This window comes from Larus michahellis, chromosome 23 (genome assembly GCF_964199755.1).
Source record: "Larus michahellis chromosome 23, bLarMic1.1, whole genome shotgun sequence".
Classification (NCBI taxonomy): Eukaryota; Metazoa; Chordata; class Aves; order Charadriiformes; family Laridae; genus Larus; species Larus michahellis.
This window is the reverse complement of record NC_133918.1, coordinates 387715-411262: the sequence shown is the minus strand read 5'-3', so window position 1 is coordinate 411262 and position 23548 is coordinate 387715. Positions and strand designations below refer to the sequence as shown.

At 53.1% G+C, this 23548-nt stretch overlaps 1 protein-coding gene across 2 annotated transcripts in view; it reads left to right on the top strand.

The window, feature by feature from the left end:
* The first annotated feature begins 598 nt into the window (after positions 1-598).
* CSNK1G2 (casein kinase 1 gamma 2) overlaps positions 599-23548 on the top strand; it is a 46418-nt gene continuing 23468 nt past the window's right edge. Inside the window, exon 1 of one of the 2 annotated variants that reach the window (XM_074566008.1) lies at positions 599-819. The gene's annotated coding sequence lies outside the window, so the exon portion shown is untranslated. The remainder of the gene's footprint in view (positions 820-23548) is intronic. The other variant, XM_074566006.1, reaches the window with a different exon arrangement.

Below are 23548 nucleotides of genomic sequence, written 5' to 3'. Positions count from 1 at the left end.
GGGGTGCACCCCATGGGGGAAGCTGTACTCTCATGGGGGGGCTCAGCCACATATTAGGGGCTGTCCCCTGTAACCGGGTCGACATAACCGCACGGGGCCTGCCCCCCATAGCGGGGCTGTGTGCCCTATGCTGGGGCCTGTTCCCCGCAGTGGCGCTGGCACCTCACCCTGAGTGATGTCGGTTGCTCTGGCGATGCTCTCCCCTCTACCGGGGGCCACATCTTGCAGACGGACCCGTCCCCTGTAGAGAACTGCACCCCTATAGGATACCCTATAGCGGGGCCTGGCCCCTATGGGGAAGCTGTGCCCTATACCGGGGGCTGCGCCGCACAGGAGGATGTAAGCAACGTGGGGGCCTGTGCCCACAGCGGAGCTGGGCCCCGTACCAGGCCCCCGCGCCGGGCTGCAGGGAGTTAAGTGGGGGCCGCGCCGGTAGCCGCCAAGCGCGGCGCTGCCGTAAAGCGCCCCGAGCCGCCGCAAGCCCGCCCTCTTGCCGCTCGCCTCAAACCTCCTATTCTCGAACGCGCTTTACGCCAACGCCGTTGCGCCACCACCCTCCTATCGGCTGCGCTTGCGCCGAGCTCCGCCGGGCCTCTCTGCTTCGGAGTTGGTATTCAGGAAAGGCGCTTGCGCCGGCGGCGTGGCGGGGGGCGCATGGGTGCGCGGGGAGCCTACGCCGGCGGCGTAGCGCTGTGGCTGGCTGGCTGCTGCCCGCGGAGTGGTGAGGGGAGGCGTGAGGAGAGCCGGGCCGGGGGCGCCGCCATGGGGAGGCGGCCGCGGGACAGCGGCAGCGCGGCCCGCCGCTGAGGGCCCGCTGAGGTAACCGGGGCCGCGCCGGGCTGCCCTGTTGCTGCGGTTCGCCCCAGCCGGGACCAGGCAGCGGCGGGGAAGGAGAGGAGGGGGGGGCCGGGCCGGGCGGCGCCTTAGGCGGGGGCGGCGGAGGCCGGGCCCGGGAGGGGGCTGTGGGGGCCGGGCAGGGCCTGGAGGGCGGAAGGCATCGTGGGGGCCACGGGGCGAGGTAGGTGCCGGGGGGAGGCCGAGCTTTGGCCTGGGAGGGGGGCTGAGAGGCCGGGGCGATGGTGGGGCTGAGGAGGGGGTCAGGTGGGGCTGGGTGGGTCAGGCTGGCCCCGGGGGGCTGAGGGGGCTGTGGGGGTAAGGCTGGGCCGTGGCGCTGGGGGCCCAGGGCCGCCTCGGTCCGTCTCCTCCCGGCGATGCCCGTTTCGTAGCCCTTGGGCGGGGGTCCGGGTCCGCCCGGGATCGCAGTCCCCCCCCAAGCCCGTTTGAGGCCGGGGCGGTGGCAAGGGGGGGGTCGGGCCTCCCCCAGTTGTGTCTTCCGGGCCTGCCCCCAGCCCTGGCCTGCCCCCGGAGCTGGAGCCTCGCAGGATGTTGGCTCCTTTGTATGTGGCTTTCCTCTCTCTGGAGGGGTTGGGAAGTGTTTATTTGGGGAAAGGGACTGTGCTGAATCTGGTATTTAAAATAGCTTTGTCTTTTTCTTTAGCAAAGCTGGTGAAGATGAATGTGAGAAACAGGAAAAAATACCCTCCTCCTTCTGTCCCCACCAGACAGGAGCTGACTTTAGCTGTTCCTAAGGCAGCCAAGAGGAGAGCTTTGCAGATGAGAAGCAGCTCCTGTGGAGCTGGGCCACCAGAGGCCTGTGGTTCCTGTCTGGTGGCTGGCAGAGGGGAACCGAGTGAGGCTCTTGGAGCTAAGGGGACAAACAGTGTGAAGTTTTGGGGGTGTTTGAGAAAGGTGTCTTTTCTTTTGAGGAATGGCTTGTGGTCTGGGCGGCATGGGGACATGTTAGGTGTATTTCTGAAGTTAAAAAATGAAGTTTGTTAAACCTTTTCCAAGTTATCATGAAATTAGTCTGTTTTAAACAAGCTAGAGGTAACCGGGACCCAGGTTAAACCACGTGTAAAATGATTGCAAGCATGCAAGTGGTTTGCACCAATGTATTTGGAAGTTGCCTCATTAACTAATCCATTTGTTTTCCTTTTGTACAACAAGTGGTTGAATATCTGGGAATGAATTCTGAGGAGCGTGTAAGTTCATCTGCCAGCTGGACTGTCCCATCAGCGTGCCCCCATCTCCCCACTGCCCGCACAGAGGTTTAAAAATTGGGACTTTATGTAACAGATTGGAGAAAACGTTTGGTGTTTGCCAGTGCGTCTGAAAAAGAATTGCTGTAAATTAGGGCAGGAGGCCTCCATGGGGATCCTGTGGCGAGGCCTTCTCTGTGGCGGGGTAGGCTTGACTGCTGTGTGAGGAACTTGCCAAAGATTTGTTGGTTTTGTTTTAATTCAGCGTGTTACAGATAGGAATGTTGTTTGGTGATGACTTTATCGCCGCTTAGCACCTTTTGGGGCTCTGGATGGGTTGTAGTGTTGTGGTGCAGACAAGGATGGTCTAACCCCAGCTGCCTGGCAGCTGTGTGGCAGCTTCTGTCAGGTCTGTGGTGGTGTGCACGCTTGGGGAGCCCCCAATTTCCTCCCTGGGGGGGATTGTCTCGTTTGCTTGTAGAAACGGCTGCCTTCCCATGTCAGTCTGCCTCGGGATTTGATCTCCTCCTCGTTAGCTTACAAATCTGTAAGGCCTTACAAATCAGTTCTGTAGTTTCTTTGCAAAAACAGCTGCCGCTCTGGTCTGCGCGTGCATCAAAATGACTGGGGTGCAGTTGGTGGTGGTTTGCTGGGGATACTCTTTTTTCTGGGCAGTTTCTCTGGGCGCGCTGAATGGAGCTCTGTGTTCCTGCCCTTGCAGCGTGGTTTGTGTTTGGTTTTCTTGTTGCAGCACTCTTCAGAAGAGCGAGTGGAGAGGAGGAAGTTGGCACTTGCAGTTCAGCGGGTTTCTGGATTCTGCCCTGCGAGTGCTTCTCTCCACTGGTGTTGGTACATGGAGAGGCTTCGCCTTGCCTCTTGTTTTGTATTCTGTTTCCGAGCTCCTGTGCAGCCTGAGTGTTGTCAAAACTGTTAATACGGGAGTGACTCAGCGGATCAATGGGAATGACATGAGGGTTGTGCTCACGGACAATCAGTATTTTTCCCCCCACCCCCTCCAGCCCAGTGGGCTGGAAGAGACGGTGTCCGAGAGCAACTGCCAATAAACATGTTTACTGGATTCGGGCCAGATTGTGCTCTGTAGCCTTCTCTCCCCCCCACCGTGGTTTTCCTAGCTAAGAGGAGCTCTGATGAGCTGTGCTGGAACAGACCTTTCCTTTGGCTGGTCCATCCAGGTATGTGCCTAGCCTCCGGTCTGGGGGCGTTACAGGCTGCTAAAAGGACCAGTCCTCACATGAGCCAGTCTGGGTAGGACGCTGTTTATCTCTGCCTTTCGGATAGGGGAACTGCAGCACGACAGGTGCTACAGGCTTATCTGAGGTGCTGAGGAAGCCTTTGGTGAGCAGCAGCCCCTGCTGTGCTTTGGCTCCTTCCTGGGAGTGTGCAGGAGAGGTGCAGACCTTGGGGCTGTAGAAGAGACGCTCTCCTTTTGCTTGGCAGAGCCAGTCAACTTGGGGTTTGGTCCCAGCACGCAGCGGCCTGGTTTGCCTTGAGCTACTCCTGTGACTTCCAGCTGCATCAGGAGTCAAAGCCTCTTCCCCTCATAGTACTGCTGAGAAGGACAGAGACTCGGGTGCCAACGCAGGAGCTTCCTTTGTGTGCTTACAACGGCTTTTTGCTCAGAGCTTGTGGGAACAACTCTGCCCACAGCCCTGTAATTGGGCTTTGACTAGGCAGACTTGGCTTGTCCTGGGTGCGGTGAGAAGCTGTGAAACTGAGCCTCTTTCCTCCAGCCCAGCTGTGGCACAGCTCAGAGCCTGCTTCGGTCCTGCTGTACCCTGTGAGCCAGGATGGGAAGGAGGGGGAGCAGATCTTTCGGCAACTCTGGGATTCTGCTGGAGAACAAGTTATCTTCCCATTAGAAAAGCTATGTGCTTATAAATAGTCTTGGGGTTTTATTAGAATGGATGTTTATACCTCCTGCCGGCAGTCCGTGTCTCCGGTAGGTCCATCGCTGTAGTGATGAAGCAGGACTCGGTTGTGAGGAAAGTGTAAAGGTGACTTTCTGCTGGGGCAGCTGAACACAGAGTATTTGGGCTCTCCGTCTGGCTCCCAGATTCACTTTAACTGCCCTCCATCTCTTGGGGAATTCTCCTAAATCCCTGCACAGGCTGCAGCCCTTCCTGTTGACAGCCCCACCTTGCATGTTATGTTGCATTATTCCTAATAACTGGCTTAAATAAAAGCTTACTGCAGAGCATGCATTGAGCTGAGATGTTCCAGGATACCTCCTGCCACGGCTCTACTACACTGCCAGCTGCCGGATGTCTCTGGCAGCCGGCATGAGACATGGGTCTGCCCTTTCATGGCTTGTCTCAATGTGAGGTGCTCAGAACTGTGATCTCCAGGGCTTGCGGGTTCCACCAGCCCTGCTGTGATGGGGAGGGTGAGGTGGTACAGCGCATGCTGGGTGCAAGTACAGTGCCTGTAAAACCACAGAAAGTCTATCTGTCTTCCGCTTGCTGCAATGGTAACGTTGCAGCAGATCAGCGCACTCTTAAGCTCTGAGGTGATCCCATGCTGTGCGATTTAGGAAATGGTGCTTCAGGTAAGCAGGTAAGCTGAAACTTGTAGGTCAGACTTTGCAGGGCATTTTAAAATGCTACACGGAGCAAGATGTTCATGATTTCTTTCACAGCTCACAGTAAGGAGAGTTTGCTTCTGGAGTAGAGGAATTCAATTAGTCCTTGAAAGATTTTAAATTGACTTCCTTTGTTCCAAAAAGGTGATGGTCAGAAGTGCACCCTGTGTCCAGGAAGATTTCTTAGTGCCCATGAAGTCTTCTGCTGGAAGGTTGGTGACAGTCACGTTTTCCAAGCGATAACCTGCTGACATCTGCCCTCTCCACTGCAGTCAGCCCTGTGTCACTTAAAAAGTTGCAGCATAAACATTCTCACTTGTAGGAAATGAAGGTCTCTATGTCTTGAGGCTGGTTCACCTGTGACAGTAAAACCAAGTGCTTCCATGATCTCATCTGCTAAAAAGACTTGCACTAAGATGGTGACATGAAGGAAGCTGGAATTCTCTCCTGCAAGGTCTGGAGGAGCTGAGCCTCAGGCCTGCGAAGCGTTCCCTGTGCTGCAGGCTGAGATCTCGGCTTCCTCTACACCGTCAGACATTAGGCAGCAGAATACAGCTCCACCGCCGTCTGGTGGGGACAGTGCTCTGAAACGGAGCTGGGAAGTGCTGTGTTTTGTTTAGTGTCTGTGGGCAGCGGTGGCAGTAACTTGAACGCGAGAGCAGTGCTTGGGATGAGCCAAGATGCTGTTGCAGCCAGGTCTTGAAATAAGGTGCTCGTTGGGCTCCCAGGGTGTTTGAGACACTGAGAATCTGGAGGAAAGAAGCGTTAGTTTTTTAATCATTCACTTTTACATGTGCACCAACCAGAGAGTGTCCTGTAGCCCTTTGTTACTTAATGTTATGTAATGTTTTTTAATGAGGGAGGCCTGGCTTTTGCTTTCCAAGTGGTGAATTAGACAGTTGGCAGGTGATGCACAGGCTTTGTCAGCCTGAGAGGGATGTTCTTAAGTTAATAAACAGGGGTTAAGGTTGGTCTTGAACTTGGATTTTGTGAAGCTTTCCTTTGGAAGAGCTCTGCAGCCCCACCGGTCTGCAGCTGAGCAGACCTGTGCAGGAGGGAGCATGGTCACCTCTCTGGGGATTTGTTCCCCTCCCCAGTCTGGAGGCTGGAAGGTCTAAGTGGTATTGCCTGGGTGCGGGGGGCTCAACGATGGGCTCTGAAAGGTCTGCGGTAATCCAAGTTAAAACCGGGATGGAGGTGTAATGGTTTTGTACTACTCAGAAGCTCCATTCTTACAGACTCTTGTCATTGCCCGATGTTTTCTGGTAGAAAATCTTGCTGCTTTTTGCTTTTGAGATAGCACTGAGGTGTAAACAACAAAGCAAGAAACCCTTTTTCTTCTCCTTTTTTTAGCATGGGCTGTTGGCAGTGATGAAGTTTATACTCTCTGCCTGGTTTCCCCAGTGTGATGCAGGGAGAAGATGGTGCTTTCCAGCATCTTCTGTGCCGTATGTGTGGGCGAGGGGCAGGCGAAGGCTCTCCTGGAATCCCCCCACCCCCAGCTATCCCAATTCCTCTTATCCTGAAGGCGATGCAGGCTTGACTTGAAGCCTGGTTTTTGTGTTCCCAAGTATGGAGAATGTTAAGGACACGACTTAGAACAAGCGCTGGAAGAGGAGCTGTGGTCTGTATGTTGGAAGGGACCGCTTGCAGCTGGGACCCGAGGAGCAGCAGTCGCCTCTGGTGGGTGTGGGGTCAGAGTGCCACAGGACAGGCACCGGAGGTGTTGGTGCTGACAGGTACAGACTAGTCTCCGCTTTGAGCCTTGGGAATTCCTGCTCAAACTTGCTTGCTGAAGCTTGTCGCTCAGTGTGCTTCAGTGGCAGGGGAAGGAATAGGAAGTGCTTGGAGGGATGGAGCTTTAACATTTTCCTCCAGGGTAACTTGCAGCTGATTTTAAATGCATGCTGTTTTCATAGAGGTTTCTGCTTGATCAGGGGATCCCGAGAAGAGATTGTCAGAGTCCCCAGCAGATTCTCCAGCCTGAGGTACTAGGTATTTTGATGCAGGGAAGGGAGTAGAGAGGAATTCCAGCACAGCAGACTGTCACGGCTCTCCATCTCACGCGATAGCAGGGGATGTTGCCAGGGAGCAGCTCTCTGCAGCTCAGGCCCCTCTTCTTCCTCCCAGACCTGCTGCTTGGAGTGGGAAGAGCTGAGCCGGGTGCTCCTTGGGCTTACCAGGTCTGCAGGCACCAAGTTCAGAAGAGTGAAGGGGAAGCTCGTTTAACACACCATGCTGAATTCAGCTGACTATAGAATAAACACTGTGAATGTGAGTTACTGTGCAGCATGCTGTTCAGGCACACCTGTGCTGTGTTGCAGTAATCTTTCTCTAGCTAAAGCTCTCTGAGTAACTCTGTTGTGGCATTTTGCCATGGAGAAGTGGTGGGCAAACCCCTTGCATTGGAGCAAACTCGGATTTCAGGTGGTTTTTGGCAGGGGCTCCCTTCCCTCGGCTGTGAGGCGCAGAAGCGAACCTGCCTTCAGCAGGAGGCGTGTGAGCAGCATGGTGACAGAGCAGCCCCGTCTGCCTATGGGTTTGGCTCAGCAGCAGCGGGGGCATCGCGGGGCTGCTTTGGGGTGAGACGAGGCCAGCGCTGCAGGGACTTCGGCAGCTCGGGCTGGCTGCAGAGTCACGGTGGGAGCTCTGCTCCCCTCCTCTGTGTGCAAAATGCCCACAGCATCCCAGATCCCCGGTGTAGCCGTGCTTCAGGTGTACTGACCTCACTGCATTAGTTTATTTTTTTTCTCCTTACCCTTCTCTCCCACTTATTATGCTGACTTCTTGGGCTCCTACCATGCCGAGATATTTTCTTGCAAGAGCTAGCACGTCTGTCAGGGAGCTGAGCTGCCTGCGTAGCAGGAACAGCCTAGAGCATCTTCTGCACCGGAGAGATCAGTTTGCCAGGCACGGCTGGATGGAAAGGTGGGCGCCTTTGAGAATGGAGGTGGTGCAGCCAGAGAGGGGAGGGCAACGCGTGCAAATGCCCTCACTGCAGTCTGGATGGCGCCCACGGCTCCCAGCAGGTCTCCTCTGTCTCTGTGTGTACATATAAGCACAGACCTGGAAAAGAGACGCAGAATAATCCTGTGCACAGCGCAGAGGATGCACTGCAGCGGGTTTGGCTCGGTGACAGCAGACACCTGAGGCGTGATAATGCACGAGCAGGGGACGGTTCCCACTGCTGGTTGTGGTCCTGGCAGGGGATGTGTGGAGCCTGAAATCCGACTTCTGGGAGGAGTGTAATACTCAGTGCTTTGCTCCTATTTTTGTTCAGAGCCAGAAATCAAAGTCCAGAGCAGTGATTCTCCAGCCAGAATCGTTTAAAGGCACTTGCTGTTGTTTTAGGGACAATATTTAACTTGTGCCTGTGATGAGGAATGCCTGTTAGACTCTAAATATTTGCCTGAAGGAAGAAGTTTGAGGGAAGAATGTCCACTGCTGGGGAATTTCAGGAAATGAGTTTAAGTCTCTGTATTTACAGGTTTGTGTAAAAACGGCCTATGTTCCTGCTCCGGCAGGTACCGAGGCTGCTCTGTTGGAGCTGAAGCGCAGGAGTGGCCGGGAGGAAATGTTTGTGTGCTCCAGGGCTGGAGCAGGCAGCGGTGCAGGGTGTGTCTGCTCCAGCAGCCCCAGTCCTGCACTCCCGCTGCCAAGCAGGATTTAAAGGCACAGGTTTGGAGCTGCTTTCCAGCTGGGGATGGCGTGGGCAGCCAGGCTGAAGCATGCGTAAACTTCATGATAAAAGCAGTTTATCGGAAAAGAAATGCTCTGCTGCTTTTGCGCTCTGTGTGGTCTTTGGTGGTGAGAGTTCATTAGCTGTGAAATCCTCTGCAGTGCATCCTGCTAATGGCAGGATTTCCCATTCCCTGGACCTGCTCAGTGAGGTGTTTGTGGCTTATCCTGTCCTCTCTCACCTCTCTGTGTGGTCCTTCTCACAGTGTGCCACAAACACCGTCGCGTGGCCTCTGGTAAACATGTCAGGGTGTTTGTCGCTGCTGGTCAGTGTTGAGCTTGTCCCATGTTTCTGGGCAGAGAGCGTCTGTGTGGAGCTGTGTGCTGGGACGCTTGTGGGGTACGTCAAAATTCAGGTCAGGTTATGCTGGCATCTCCTTAGGCTGTACGGACTGGTTGTGGTGTGTGAGGACATGATGGTAGAGTGGTGGAGGACATGGTTGTCTGTTCCCAGCTCCATAGGTGGCCTTAGGTAGGTGAGGCAGCCCCTTTCTGCGAAAAGGGCAGGTTAATAATTTTGGGTCTCGATGTGAAGTCTGGGCATCTTAGCTACATGGTAACCCTCTGCCCCGACTTCTGCTCTGTGCTCTTGATTGGATGCTTTTGGCCATCCTTGACTACGTTAGCTGAATTTTGCTTGGATACAGAAAGAACGTGTTTGCTCTTGAAGCAAAATTAAAGGCATGCAGCTGTTTGTGAGCCGGCCCAAGGGGAAGGCTTTGCCTGGGCTCCTGTGTGCGGGGTTCATCCCAGCTCTGAAAGGTTGAGAACTTCCTCCTTTCGGTGTAGCAAAGGGCTCGCAGGCAGCCTGCAATCTCAGCCTGAAGCTTTGCTAAGGAGAGCCAAGTCCAGCTGGAGCACGGCTCTGGCTTTTAGTGATGGGGTTGGTGCTGGGGAAGCAAAGGCTTTTGCCGGAGCCCCATCCAGCTCAGAGGGTGGAGTGGTGCTGGAGTTTGGGGGGGGATCAAGGCCTGAATGAGAAGATGGAAAACTGACTTTTTCCCCCCTTTGTGTACTCTGCAAGTGCCTGGTACCACCTGTGGTGGTGGTGATAACTCAGCGGTGATAACTGAGCTGTGTCCACTCAACCCAAGGGCGCTGTCAGTGTCCACACCGCAGCCCAGAGCCCCTCTCTGTCTGTGTTCCCAGTTTGAAAGGCCGTAGAGGGGCTCATGTTTCAGAACGTGGCTGGCAGCCCCTCTGAGCACTCGCCCACGGGACTGGCTGCAGGTAGGCACCCAACAGCATCGTGGGAAGTCTTGGCCCGTTTCCATAATGAGCGTTGATGGGTTTAAGCCCACAAACTGGCTGCATGATGAATGAGGGAGCCAGGGGAGCTGTGTCCTGTCTGCAGGGACTGGAAGAGGGGACACGAACTAGAAACATGAGTAATTAACTCAAAAAAAAAAAAAAAAAAAAAAAAAAAAAAAAGAGAAGGTTTGGGTTTTGGAAGGAAGTGTGTAGTAGAGAAGGATGAACGTGTGTTGGCTGCGGTTTCTGGGACAAAGCAGAGATGTGAGAGCCCAGAAATGAGGGAGAAGGGACAGTTTGTTCGGGTAAATAATGTTCCAGGTATTAATAGCAGCAAGATGAAGTGGGCTCTCCTGGGGGGGTGTATCCTGTGTGTGGGTGATCCCTCTGACTTTATAAATTATATATTTAATTATATATATAATTATATAGGATATTATTATATTTTATATATAATATTATAATAGATATTATATTATATAATCATGTATTTAATACACACATTTATATATAACATATATCTATAATATTTATAAATCTGGGTCCTTGTGTAGGGCCCAGAGGAGCAGGTCTTGGGCAGGTAAGGTAAAGGGAGGAATCAGTGAGGTCACACTAGATCTGCCTGTTTGAGAGAGAGTAGTCTTTTGGATAAACCCCTTGAACAGTTTCCTTTCTCAGCCTTCAGCTACTTCTGTAGCCGTCTTTTCAGCTGTAGCCACTCCTGTGGCGTTCCTGTTTCAGTCCTGGCCTTCTGATCCCATGCAAAATACATGCAGGTGGGGAACAAGGGAAGGTGATAAACAACCTTCGGAAGGTGGCTTTCTGATGTGGAGGTTGGTGGCAAACCAGACGGAGTCCTTAATCCACAGAGCTGTCACGGTGCTTAGTAAAGGGTTGTGAATCTGATCCTTCTACGTGAGGGATGGAGGAGTGAAAAGATGCTGAACAAATCCTGAATTTGTGGCGTGACTAGGAATGGGATGTAGGTCTCCGGCCCCTCTGTTCTGAAGCTTATCCCTCCCTGCAAGTCAGGAGACTAGGGTATTTGTCTAGGTCTTAGGAATTTGTACCAGTTAGTCGAAAATCGCCCTCCTCTACCCCCCTTTTCTTCTGTGAGACCACAGATGCGCTAGATTTTCATCTTGCTTCGCTTCCCCATCTGTAAAATAAGCAGGTCGCTTCTCTACCTTCGAGAGAGGTTGCAAGGAAAAATGTGTAATGGATTGAGCTGCTTGGTCTTGTAATAGGGGGGGCGGGAAAATAAATGCCTCATGGATCGCTTGTTGCTTCTCTGAAGATGCTGCTGACGCTTGCATGTAAGCTGATGGATATTGTCATGCCACAGAGCATCCCTCTGCCCCAGTTACTCTGCAGGAAAGATTAACTGCACGGTGCTGCTCTTTCCTCCTCGCAGTCTGGGCTGTCGGTCCTGGAAGGCTGTCCCTGTTGGGGTGGAGACCTGGGAGCAGCATACGTAAGCCAGGGCAGCAGTGAGGCAGCTCCTGTGTGACTGCACTAGGGAAGTGATTCCGGCATCTCGGCACAAGGAGTTTGACAGCTCTTCAGGGAGAGGTTTCCCTGTGAACGCCCCCTGGAAGCCTTCTCTTCCCTCCCCCTCTTCTTTCCCCCTAACTCTTAAGGTTTGGCAGTAATTTGAGAGGAAACGTGTGGGGCTTCGAGCAGCCTGGGGAAGAAAGCAGAGAGGGAAATGGGTGTTTGCTTGAATGTGGGACAGCTCGGCTTGTCAGAGCTGCAGCTCTGCAACCCAGAAATGGAAGCAGCCCCTGTCACCAGTGGGAATGACACCCCCTCCGCCTACCCTGCTTGGGGGCTCTCCAGGGTGAAGGGCCCACTCTGGAGTGAAGTGACTGGGCTGGGACAGAGTAGAGCTGGCATTGGTCCCCCCCTTCCTTGCGACCCTGGGGGAGTTGGGAAAGTTGCAATTAGCTGTAGTTTGGTGATCGAAGAGATAACTGGATCCAGGTACCCCTTTTTCCGCTGCCTTATCTTGCAAAAGGCTACCCCAGATCTGCCGGTGCAGCTGCTTCGTAACCTGGTTCTGTCAAGAGGATATGGGTTAAGGGGAAAAAAAAATATCTTACTATTAAAAGTGCCTATGCCAACCCAGATCCTGCTGACAGAAAAGGGTTTGGTAGCGATACGCATGACAGGAGGCCAAGCAGATCTCTGCAGAGTGACAGTCCCCAGATGGGCTGAGGAGCGGGGGAACCCTGCTGTCACACATATCTCACCATTGCAGTGCACAAGCCTTTGGCAGCCAGGCTGGATGTACACTTGGAATCTGCTGAGTTGGAGTCCTGGTGGGTCTGTTTCCCTGCTGTGAACTGTGGCTGGCGTGCGAGTGGCTTGTTAGTAACTCCTTCTGGAGACCCCTTCTAGCTGAAGGCCACAGTGTGCTCAACTTGCTCCCGTTCCCTGCGGGATGAGTAACTATCCCAAATCTTGGAGGTGGGAGATGAAACAGGCTGTGGTTTTCATTCCTCCAGTACTGTGTTGCTTTCATCTCTGCCGCTTCCTCCCCTGCCCTGGTCCCTAAGCAGAGTTGGGAAGAAGCCCTGTTGTTTGAGGTACCAGGCAAATCTGTATTACAGCAATTGCCCATGAGAAGTGTTGATGAAGGTGAGTGGGAAAAACCATCTGGTGTTTCAAAGCCGCCCAGATGGGCTTTGTGCTCTCCTGGCAGGAGCTAGTTGCTTTGCAGCACAGAGTTCCCGGCCCCGTCCCTCACTGGGGCAGCGGGGCTGCCCTGAGCTGCCTGGCTGATGGCCAGCGTCTCCTCCTGGCTTAGGCTGCACTGCTGAGCTTTCAGATCCACTGCGAGTGCTCCCAGCGTCTCCTTGGCTCTGCACTGAGTTTTCTGGGCAGTACAGAAAATACTCCCTCCCTCCCCAGTTGTCAGGGCTGGGAGCCCCTCCTTTCCCCCGCCGCTACCTGGTGAGAGCCCTGCAGTGGCAGAACCGGGGAGAGAAGCAGGAGATAATGCCTGCTGGTGTCCCTCTGTATCCCCTGACAGAAGGTTGATGGCTTTAAGAGGTGTGGCTGCCCAGGGTGGCTCCACTGGCAAGGAGGAGGGAGGCGCTGGCTTCGGGTGTCTGCTCTGTCCGCCTCCTGGAAATGTGAACCAGGAGACAATTCTGAACCCAACCTGGCAAACGCTGCAGCCAGGCCTCTGACCCGCTCCTAGCACCCAGCGGGCAGTGCTGCACGAGGCCAGGTTACTGCCCTGGTCTGGAGAAAGGGACTCATGGTCAGGGCCACCTTCTGCACAGGTGACATTAGAGAGCACAGCAGCCCACCGGGCTTTTCTCCCTCTTCTGCAGCTGCTTTCTCTGTGACGTTAGGCAGTTATGTGCCTCCGCTCCCACTTCTGCAATGACACTCCCTTGGTGAACTACCTCAAGCCAGCTCCTGCAAGGAGTAGTGTAAGAACCAGGGGGCATTTATCGTTTGCACGAGGCGTATGGAAAGTCCCTGGAGCTTGTGACAAGGGACATCAGGAAGATAAGATGGCTAGTGCTGCTGCTTGTGTTCTTGCCCAGCTTGCTGGGAGAGAAGGAGGTGTGTGCCCGGCCCCTGGAGCCATATGGCATGGCTGCCAGCGCAGGGTCTTGGATGTCTCTTCTGGGGTGTCCCACCTGGCATGACAGTTGTGGTCAGGAGTGGCAATTACAAACTTTGAAATGGCAGTGTCCACACCTGGTATTGTCTAGAGCTCCCTGGTAGCCTGGACTCTGATGGGACAGAGGAGATATCTCATGCCGGGACGCTTGGAAAGCTGCAGTTCAGAGAAGAGAAGAAAGTCGGCTGTGGACTGCAGTGTGGCTCCAGTTTGGGCAGCAGGGATGTCCTGCCCTCCAGAGATGGTGACGTCCAGGAGAAGAGTGAGCATCACGTGCTGTCAGAGCGGGTTTGTGCCCTGACACATAAATTGTCAGGCTGGTGCAATGTGCTGGTGATAGTCCTTGGGCTCCTTGTCTGCCCTGCTCCGAGGGAGCCTTTTCCCTCCCGGTTCCAGGGCACAGCCCCTGTGGGGCGCTGGGAACCCCTGTGCCTTGTACGTGAGGAGGCCGTACAGATGGCGAGCGGAGGGAGCACTTTTGCTCTATCTGTGGTTGCTTAGGGGCTGCAGGGAAGGAAGATGGAAGTACTGAGCGCTAGTGCTCTGCTAAACTTTGATCTCCCGCTCCCTGGAAGTTGTGAGCGAGTGGGGATACTCTGAACTGTTTGGTGATGCTGAGTCAGCTCCGGCCAGTTTCAAGCCATTTGTGTTGTGGAGAGACCAGTGGTGTGAGTGTCTGCGGGCAGCGCTCTGTTGCGAATCTCCTGCTCCTGAGGTTATTTGGGAGCCTGTCCGAAGGCTGTGAGGACAGAGTGCTGGGTGTGTCACTCTGGTGTCCTGCTCTGTGGGGAGGAGAGTGCCTGGCTCACTCACGCTGGTGTTCAGTCGAGTTCCTCCTAGGGAGGAAATCTCCTCCAGGTGGATGAAAGGTTTTAAGACTGTCACCCAGCTTAGGCTTGCGGAATGAAAGGAAGGGGAGCCACATGCATCCAGGAATTTGTTTTTGTAATAGGAAGGGGGTTGGGAAACGTCCTTATCCTTTGGAGAACAGATGTTGAGCCCCTCGTCCTAGCTACAGTGGATCACTTGCAATGCTGGAAGGAAGTGCATGTGGGATTCAAGGCTGCTGGATCTCTGAGGACATCCTCAAAAGGATCGCGTTCTTCCTCTGCTCTTGAATGTCTCCCACCACTTGACAGCACTCCCTCTGCGGCCGTGCTTGGATGGCTGCATCTTCCCATGTCTTCTGCTGCCTGGCCCGTGGGATGCAGCCATGGTTTGTGCTCGAAGCGGAGCCAGGAGGAGCTCTCCCAGGGCGTGTGAGGGGAGGTCTTGTCCCACCATCTGGTTGGACCCTCTGACTCATCCACACCAAAACACCTCTGCCTGGGCTTTCTCTGGAGCCTCATCCTGTCGTGACAAGGCATGGATCATACCATGGGCAGCGTCCCCCTCCAACGATGCCTGTGATAGCAGCGCGGTGGCTCCTGCAGAAGAGGGGGACGGATGAGAGGCAGGCGTTGGCAGTGGGAGAGCGGTTCGCCTGCAGTCTGGCAGCGTGGGGAAGCTGTGCTGCGCTTCACCAGCGAGCCCGTTTATCTCCATCAGGCTCTCGTACAGAGCAATCCGTGACTCGGGGCTGCAGGGATGCACCCGTCCTCGGTGCCTGGTTGAAAGCTGCTCTTGACCCCCTCATCTATGGGAACTGATAAAGGAGCTGTGTCACCAGCAAGCGGGGAGCTGTTGTGTTGTCCACCGACTGCACAGATGGGTGTGGGTCTGGAGCTGCCTGCCATGGGCTGGGGTTTGTTCTGCAGCTTGTTGACAAGGAGTGAAGGTGGCACAGCAGCCCCTTGGTCGCGTGGGGTTCTCAGATTATGGTGAGGATAGCTGCTGTCATGTCCTGGTTTGTTTTCTATCCTCAGGGGTCTGGGGTTGCATAAACAGGAGGAAGTTTTTGCTGTAGGTCTTTCTCAGTGGGGCCGTAGTGGGGGCTGCGGACCCAACTCTGCCTTTGGGGGAGTGGAGAGAAGTGATGGCGCCATACACAGCATGACGTGTGTGATGAGGCTTTATTGATGGACAGGCCTCGTGGTGACGGTTGGACTGTGACAGGGCTGGGAGAGCAAGGCGCCTTTCCATCTCCCTGCTTTGGTCAGAAGAACTGATTTCACGGATTGGGATTCAGAGATCTCCGTGAGTTTGGTGTTTCAACCATCTGGCTTCAGGCTACTGTTTAAATACACGTGTGTGCACTCATGCACAACTGCAAATTTGGGGAAGGGAGGGAAAACCCCAAAGTTTATTAGCAGCAAGCGATGTAAAGCAGCCCTGATGCCGGGCTGGGAAGCAGGCCCACCACAGCAGGGTGGGAAACGGACGGTCACTTGCCAGAACATCTGCTCTCCTGCTCTGGTGAGGTGTGTTAACAGCGCCGGCTGTTTCTGTGGGTCTCTGTGGCCGCAGGCTCCAGAAGGTGACGAGCGGGTGGGCTCAGGACTGGCTCTCAGGTGGGCGCATCATGGCCTCGCAGCTGCTGCAGTGTTTCCCCTCCCTGCTTTGCTGGGCTATCGGCATGCTTCTCTCATGTTTCCTCTCCTGACTCCTGCTTTTGTACCTGCTGTTCCTCTGGGTTTGCTGACAAAGTCCTCTTGCAGCAGGCTGTCCCTAAACCTTTTCCTTTTGCTGGGCAGGGTGCGCAGCCCCTGCCTGGTGGCCTGGCAGGAGGCAGGGCAGCTCTCCGCTGCCATGGCTGGTGCTGCGCAGCAAAGGTGCAGCACGTCTCCAGCTGCAGTGGAGGCAGGGAGAGAGCCTTTCTCCGTTCTGTCTGTGAAACCGATGGCAACTCTTGTTTCACATCCAGTCCTGTGCTTGCTGCCGGATGTGCACTAAGATCCGTTATCAAGAGAAAGGTGAGCAGCACTTTATCTTGCTTTTATGAAAAGTGTTAGCTTTTGAGGGCATGGGAGTATTCAGGGACAGGGCTGAGGAAGTAGCATGCTGGTAGAGATGGTCTTAACCTTATTTCAGGCTGCAGTGGCAGAAGGAGGTGTTCTAGCCTCAGATGTGAGATATGAAATGGAAGCGGTTGTTCCAAGCTGCTGGGTGAAAATTAGCTATTTGTCTAGAAGCCTTTTCTTTTTTCGCCACTGCCTGGTGACTGTGAAGCAGGCTGCGAGCTCTGGAGATGGGACAGAAGGAGGTGGACAGGGACCTTGCCTTACTTGGAAACCTGACATCTGAAGTGCTTTCCTGCCTTCTTCCTGGAGCATGGCCCAGCACAGGTACTGTCACAACCAGGCTGATGAACTGGGTTGCGGTGACAGTGAATTTGTGTGTTTGTGACAAGTGTAGGATCATCCCTTTCACAGAAAGGCTTTGCAGGTGCCTCAGGTTCCACCACTGCTGCCTGCCTCTTGCCGCTGAACCAGCGTCGTTACCTGAGGTTAAACCTGCGCTTGAAGATTCCGCAGTGCTGGGGGAAGGATGGAGAGGGCACAGTGATGCCTGTTACAGACGTGCTTGTGCAGCTTCCGTTCCACATCTGTAGGCACTGCGCAGCTTTCGTGAGTCAGTCACCCTTTGTCTGGATCCCCACAGTGCTGCAAGCCTGGCAGTCGCTTGGGGCACGTCTGGATCTGTCCTTGTTCGGCCTCCCTTTCTGTATTGCATGCCAGGGCAATAAAAGGGTGGCTGAGCTGTCAGAGTTTCTTCCCTACAGCTGAAGCAAAAATGGTTAAAAAGGATCTCTGTCTGGTGGCAGAGGTTTCCATACAGAATGGGGCTGTCCACCCTGAAGAACACCTTTAGGCTCTGTCTCTGCAGTCTCTGCTCAACAGCTGTTTGAGCAGTAGCTGTCCTTGGGCTTCTCCGTTTCCCAGGACACAAACATGAGTCGGTGATTTGGGACACAGACAATTCTTTGGATACCTCTTTGCAGAGGGAGCCTGTTTTGCAAGGAGTCACCAGGCATGAAAGCAAACCTCAGGTTTTGCAGTAGACAAGCGTTAGGGACTTGACCTTTCCCAGTGTGTCAGTCAGATCTGTCTGGATTGTTCTGCTCTGAAGTTTCTTGGGGTCGATGTTGGCTGTACAGCTGAGAATTGGGCTTCATCCTCTGGGCGTGAGTGGGTAAATAGCAGTATCAGGTCTTGACTGTAGAAACAAAACCTTTGCAGGCTCTGTCCCAAGATGAGCATGCTTGTGACAATGAAATCAGTGCAAGAACTGGGAGGGATGGAACTGGTTGGAAAAGAAGCAGGTTCTGCTCTTACGTCAACCTCAGTAAATGTGTGGAGGGGAGAGCAGGAGAAGGGGAAGGCATGGGACTAGTAAACAGGTCTTTGCTGGCCAAGTGCGGTGCACTTTTGGAAGGCAGCTGGTTCCTTTGCAGCTCTGCTTTCTAGCAGCAGCATGGATTTAATTAGTATCCGGTGTCTAACCGGAGCTTGCTGCATTGTGGATGTATTATCTGGTTTAAATAGAAAACCCACTGGCAGAGCCGCAAAACCCAGCACATGTGAGGGGCTCGATAGCTGAGACCACTTGTTCAAGTAAGTGACTCTGTGTATGAAATGCCATATTGAATCCAGCTCCCGTGGTGCCGAGCAGGGGCTTGAAAGGCATCGTCAGCGTCTTGGCTGGGGTGCCTGTGTGTGTCCCGTAGAAACCGCTGGAGCATATGGGCTGTGGGAAGGGATGAAGAGCTGGGAGTTGGACTCTGACTACTGTCCTTTTAAGGTCTCCCAGCCAGAGACTCGGCTTTGTCTGTAATGAACTTCCTTTCTTCCAGTACTACTAACTCTACGTTAGTAAAACTGAAACCACTTCAACATCCTAATTGGCTTTTTTTGTGCGGAATTGTTAAGATGTGATAGGTTCTGCAGAATTACAGCCTTGGGTAATTGACTTCATGCAGGGGCAGAAGGCGAGCCTGTGTCTTTTCTGTTGTTTTTCAGAACCGGGTTTACTGCTCTGGTTACCCATCTGCTACCTACAGTGTCCCTCATACAGCAATAGCGAAGGACGTTGCAGTTTCTCAGACAGAAATTGCTCCATCTGTGAGCAGGAACACCGAAGCGACACTAGTACAACCAGCGGGGCAGCAGGCTGGAGCTGTAGTTGGGTCATTTGCCAATCTTGCTGTCTTCCAGCAGTGTGTTAGAACCTCTCCTGGCCCAGCAGCCATGAGGACAGCTGTTGCTGGTCTTGGAGAAGCGATACTGGAGTAGAGAGCAAGTAGAAGATGCTGGTAAGATCCCAGAGGTGCAACGGCAGGGCTGGATGGGAAGGTGGGCCAGCCCCAGCTGGGACCTCCGTTGGTCTCGGCATCTCTCGCTACCTGATTCATTCCTGCAGCCAGGGGTTTTGCATTCCCAACACCTCATGGTGGTTTGGCATTGCCGCTGTTTCCATGCGGTGTGGATCCGATGCGGGGACCGTGGGAATGGCTCATGAGATGGACGTGGCTCGAGAGCCAGGAGGTGGCTGCCCTGGGGCTTAATTGAGCCCAATCGCATGTCACACAAGGGGCAGGTCAAGGCATGTAGTGCAGACCTCTTTTGTGGGGTCTGTACAGTCAACCAAAAAGCTGCTTCCCTTCCAGTCTCTCTCATAAATTTCAGTGTGTTTTATGGTAGACTTTATGAGCTCTGTAGTTGGAAGTTTAAATTTGTGGCTGACGAACCCAAACAGGTGAATAGATTCTCTTAAGCATTTCGTTCTCAGATGGATTTGTCTGACTCGTGCTGTTTGATCTTTTCCAGTCTAGTTTTCAGACCTGATCTTATTTTAGCATGCGTGTATTTACTATTATTATTTTTCCTAGAGAAGTATTTTTAGCTTTTTGCTTGGTTCCTGTGCTGCTGCTGAAATTTCCATCATGGTATTTCCGGCTCCTTGGTAAAACATAGTTAATATTTTCCATCCAGGTGTAACTGCTTTGGACGGGGATCCAACGAAAAGAGTGAAATTCTGCATTCCGCTGGTTGCAGATTGCATAGCAGCTCACAGCAGTGGAGAGATGCAGTGTGAAGTTTTCATTGTGGCTGCGTGACTAAGAGACTTAGGAGTATCCCTAGCAGAGCTCTTGGCCTCAACTTATACCAGGGGAGTTTTAGAGTGGATATGAGAAAAAATTTTTTCCCCCAAAGGGTTGTCAAGCATTGGACCAGGCTGCCCAGGGCAGGGGTGGAGTCGCCATCCCTGGAGGGATTTGAAAACCGGGCAGACGTGGTGCTCTGGGACATGGGGTAGTGGAGGGTTTGGCACTGTTAAGTTGATGGTTGGACTCGATGATCTTAAAGGCCCCTTCCAGCCTACACAATTCTACAATTCTTTGACTCTGTAAGCTTGTTTGTGTTAAAAAACATTGAGGATCTGGGTGGTTCTGAATTTGGACTGTCCAAACCACATTGATTTCCATTTCTGCTTATGCAACCGGGGCAAACACGCATCAAAACGGCCCCACTCCTGTTGGTTAAAGTGGGGCCTGTTTCCTCATTGGGTATTTCTGGGTGCAAAATAATAACTGCTGGCAGAGAGCTGACTCTTCAGTAAAGCTGATGCCGTACACCCGCATCCTTGCCTGCCTGCCCGCTCACTGCCAGGCAGGGAGTTCTCCTCCTCCTCCTCACTGAGCTGTGGTGTGAGTGGTCAAGACTTCAGGGTGAAGTCGTACAGCTGCTAGTCCAGGGTTGTTCTCTGATAAGTGGCTTGTACGGCTCTTCTGTGCTCTTCTCAAAAAGGAGGCAACTGTTTTAAAATCACAACAGCATAGGGAATGTACACCTTCACGTGAGCTCCTGCCAGCTCTTCAGAGCGTTGCCTTCTGGGCTCCATCGGAAACTGAACACACCGCTACTAGTGGTTTTCCCTCTTTTTTACTACTTATTTAATATCATTATGTTTAGAGAACAGATTTCAGTTTTGTTCCTCCTCTCTTTTGGGGCTGTTGGGATGCTGGACTTGGATCAGCGGGATGCTGTGCACGCCCCAGCTTGGTGAGCACATACGGCTCCTTGGGCAGCAAGAGTCTGGGATGGATGGCCCATCCAGCACCAACTGCACCGTTAGCGGTGCTGGAGTTTTGAGGGACAGCTGAGATGTTGCTTTTAAAGCATCAGATGGTTTTGAATATGTCAGCTGGTATCCTCCAAAGATCTCAATGAAAATGAAATTACTGGGTTTGTGTTGTAAGAACTCGCTGTAGCCGGGCATCGGTGAGGCCTCTGACCTGTGGAGCAGGACACCTCTTGGGTAGAAGCAGTTCTCTGCTGCAATGTTGAAACTCTGCTCTTCTCATCATTATGGAGGGAGTGATGTGGCACAAACTTCTCTCTTTAAAAAAAAAAAAAAAAAAAAAAAAAAAAGAGAGAGGGGAAAAAAAGTAATAAATAGAAGATTCATAGGAATCCATTAAAAAGCTATATTTGTGTTTGGAAGCTGGGAGAAAATAACTTAGAAGTAATTTGGAGCTTGATTTGTCTTAGGTTAAGAGCTGACCAGAGTGCACAGCATCTCAAAATTCTCCTGGGGAAGGGAATAGCCAGGAACAACAGAACACTTCGAATTTAGAGAAAAGCTTAATAGACGTGAGTGCTGGAAGAGGAAGCCAGGAAGAAAAATCCGTCTTCTTCACAGCACAGCTCAACTCTGGGGAAAAACCCAAATGCTTTATTATTATTGTTATTATTTTTAGGATTATATTTTTTTAATCCTGGTGTTTTTCTGGCTTGGATATTTTTTTGGACGTGGCCAAGAGCCACGATTGGATACTGGGGTGAAACGCTGAGGTGCTCGGGCTGGCTGCTGGTCTGCGCTGGCAGCAGTAAATGCTTTAATCTCAGAGGCTCAACGCATTCCTGCTTCGTTTGCTAAAAGTCTTTTTTTCGTTTGTTTGTTCTGTGTTAACTATAGCTGGAGGTGATGGTGTGTCTGATTATTTCCTCTATTAGTGGTTGGGGTTTTTTTGTTTTTTTTTTTTTTAATTATGGTGCTAAGACAAGGGGCAGCCATGTCGGACCCCTCGAGGAAGAGAGCCCGGCCATGGGGCGCAGCGAGTGGAAGCAGCAGGAGGACTCTGGCGAGGCTGACGCTGCCGGGAGCGCGTGGTGCCCACTGCCCCAGGGGCTGATGCTGCCGGGAGCACCCAGTGCTGGGGGCTGCACTGTGCCGGGGCGTGCGGGTGCAGTCCTCCCTCCTCACCAACACAGCGTGTTCCCAGTGAAGAGCCTGGAAGCCAGGAAGGGAGGGGAGGTTTGGAACAAGGATGCTCTGATCATGTTGGATTAAAAGCTTTGCTGCCACAGTTTAGGGTTTTTTGTGGTTTTTTCCCCTTGAACTTCCCCTGTTTTTGTTTTTTTTCCCCTTGAACACTAGTAGAAATTCTGGTAGAAACATTAGCCTTGGCTTTTTTTTTTTCTTTTCAAGAAACAACCTGGATGGGGAAAAAAAACATGTTTTGGACAAACTGCCCCTTGCAAATTTCTAATTGTAAACGTTGCGGGGCCAAAAGTGAAACCGTGCTGTGTGTCTCTGTTTGCTGGAGGGGGAAACCAGCCACAATCATCGCTGTGTCGAAGGGGAAACTGCGCTTCAAACGCTCCTGGTGCAGTGCCCATGGTGATAGGACTGTGTCTGCCATGTAATCGATGACTCAGGCTGATAGCACTGTACAGACCTGAACCTGTGGCCGTGTTTGTGTGATGAGGGATGCAACGGCTTGTAAGGAAGCAGTTGAGGAGATGGGCTGCAGGGCTTCGGACGAGGGCTGCTCTTGGGACCAGCAGGCTGGCGGGCTTGATGTGAGGATCCAAAAAGTAGATTTGTGACCGTTGGGTGTTCCCCCCCGGTGGGCTGATGACCTGGCACGTGGGCAACGGGAGTGCAGGTATGGTGGGATTTCACGGGATGGTGTTGCTGTTCGGTGGGAGAATTTCTTCAGCCAGTTACTGCCTTTTCCCTGAAGGATGCCTTGGAGGAGGCAAGGGGGACGGTTGCTGAGCTCTTAGCACTGTTCAAAAGCTGAGAAAGAGCCAAGCATCTCCCTGGGGACCTCAGATGGACAAGGCAGATGCGGGGGAGCCGTTATCCCAGTGTAACGGCTGGGATGTGAAGGGCCAGGAGGTCAGTACGTGCCCAAATCAGCAGGCAGGCGGTGGCAGAGCCGAGAGCTCTCAAATCCCAGCCCTGAACCTGAGCTGCGAGGCTCCCCCACCTCTCCAAACGTGCTTCATGTTAGGCCTGGGTTCCCCGGTGGCTTCTGCATCAGCAGTTAAGTAACAAACTATTTAACAAGAGCTTCCTGTTGTGCTGACACCAACATGAACGCACAAAGGAGGAAACGGAGTAAACAGAGCTGTGCTGGCTCCTGCCTCACTGTAAGCTGGGAAAAGCGTTGGATGTTGTGAGGAGGCCTGGATGCCATCTCCGCTTAACCCGACCCTGCTGGGGTCAGGGAATGATGTTCTTGTGGCTGCGAGTAGCCGAAACTGTACAGGCATCGTGCCTTGCTGGGAAAGTGGCTGCTTTCAGGACTTCCTGATTTTTAAGGGATTTCCCAGGATGGCTAAAGGTCCCTTCACCCCTGCTCTGCTGCTCCTACTCCTCCACAGGGGCTGTCCCCTGTGAATCAATGCCGGTCCTCTGTCCTGATGGGGTTGGCACAACTCTCTGGGCCATGGCAAGTGAGATGCTTGTATCCAGAACTCTCTTTGCTGCCGGGTGCCTTGAAATCCTCAGTTGAAACACTCAGTCCCCTCTTTTCCTGAGGGACTGGGAGGATATTGGGCCAGAACAAGCCAATCTGCCTTTGCCATAAGGAATATTCTGCTGCACCGATAGGTTTGCTTGGGTCTCCCGTAACTGGAGCTGTAGGTGGTAGAGGCACAAGGTGGAGCGAGCTCCAAGCGCTGCACAGCCTCATTGCCTCTCCAGCCCATGGAAATTGCCCTGGGTGGGGGGCAGGGTGGGTTTTTCTCCAAACAGGAAGGTTTCCCACTTCCTCCTGGGGAAGCAGCTGCGGACAGCCCACCCCGCGGACCCGAGCTTCTTCAGCATGTCTGCTGCTGTGGGAAGGAGCTGATGGTGAGCTGCCATGTCTGGCTTGGAGAAGAGACACGTGCCTAAGAGCAGAGGAAGCTCAGGAGATCCCTCTGGAGCCCGTTGCATTGCCTGAGCCCGACAGCACAAGGCAGGGAGAGGAACTTACGCTTCCAGTGTACGATTTTCCTGTTGCCCAAGCAAAAGGCTGCTGTAAACAGACCATGTCCAAGTCTTGGAAGGACTCTTCATTTAAAAGAAAAAAAACCCACCACAACCCCCCCCCCCCCAGTTCTCTTG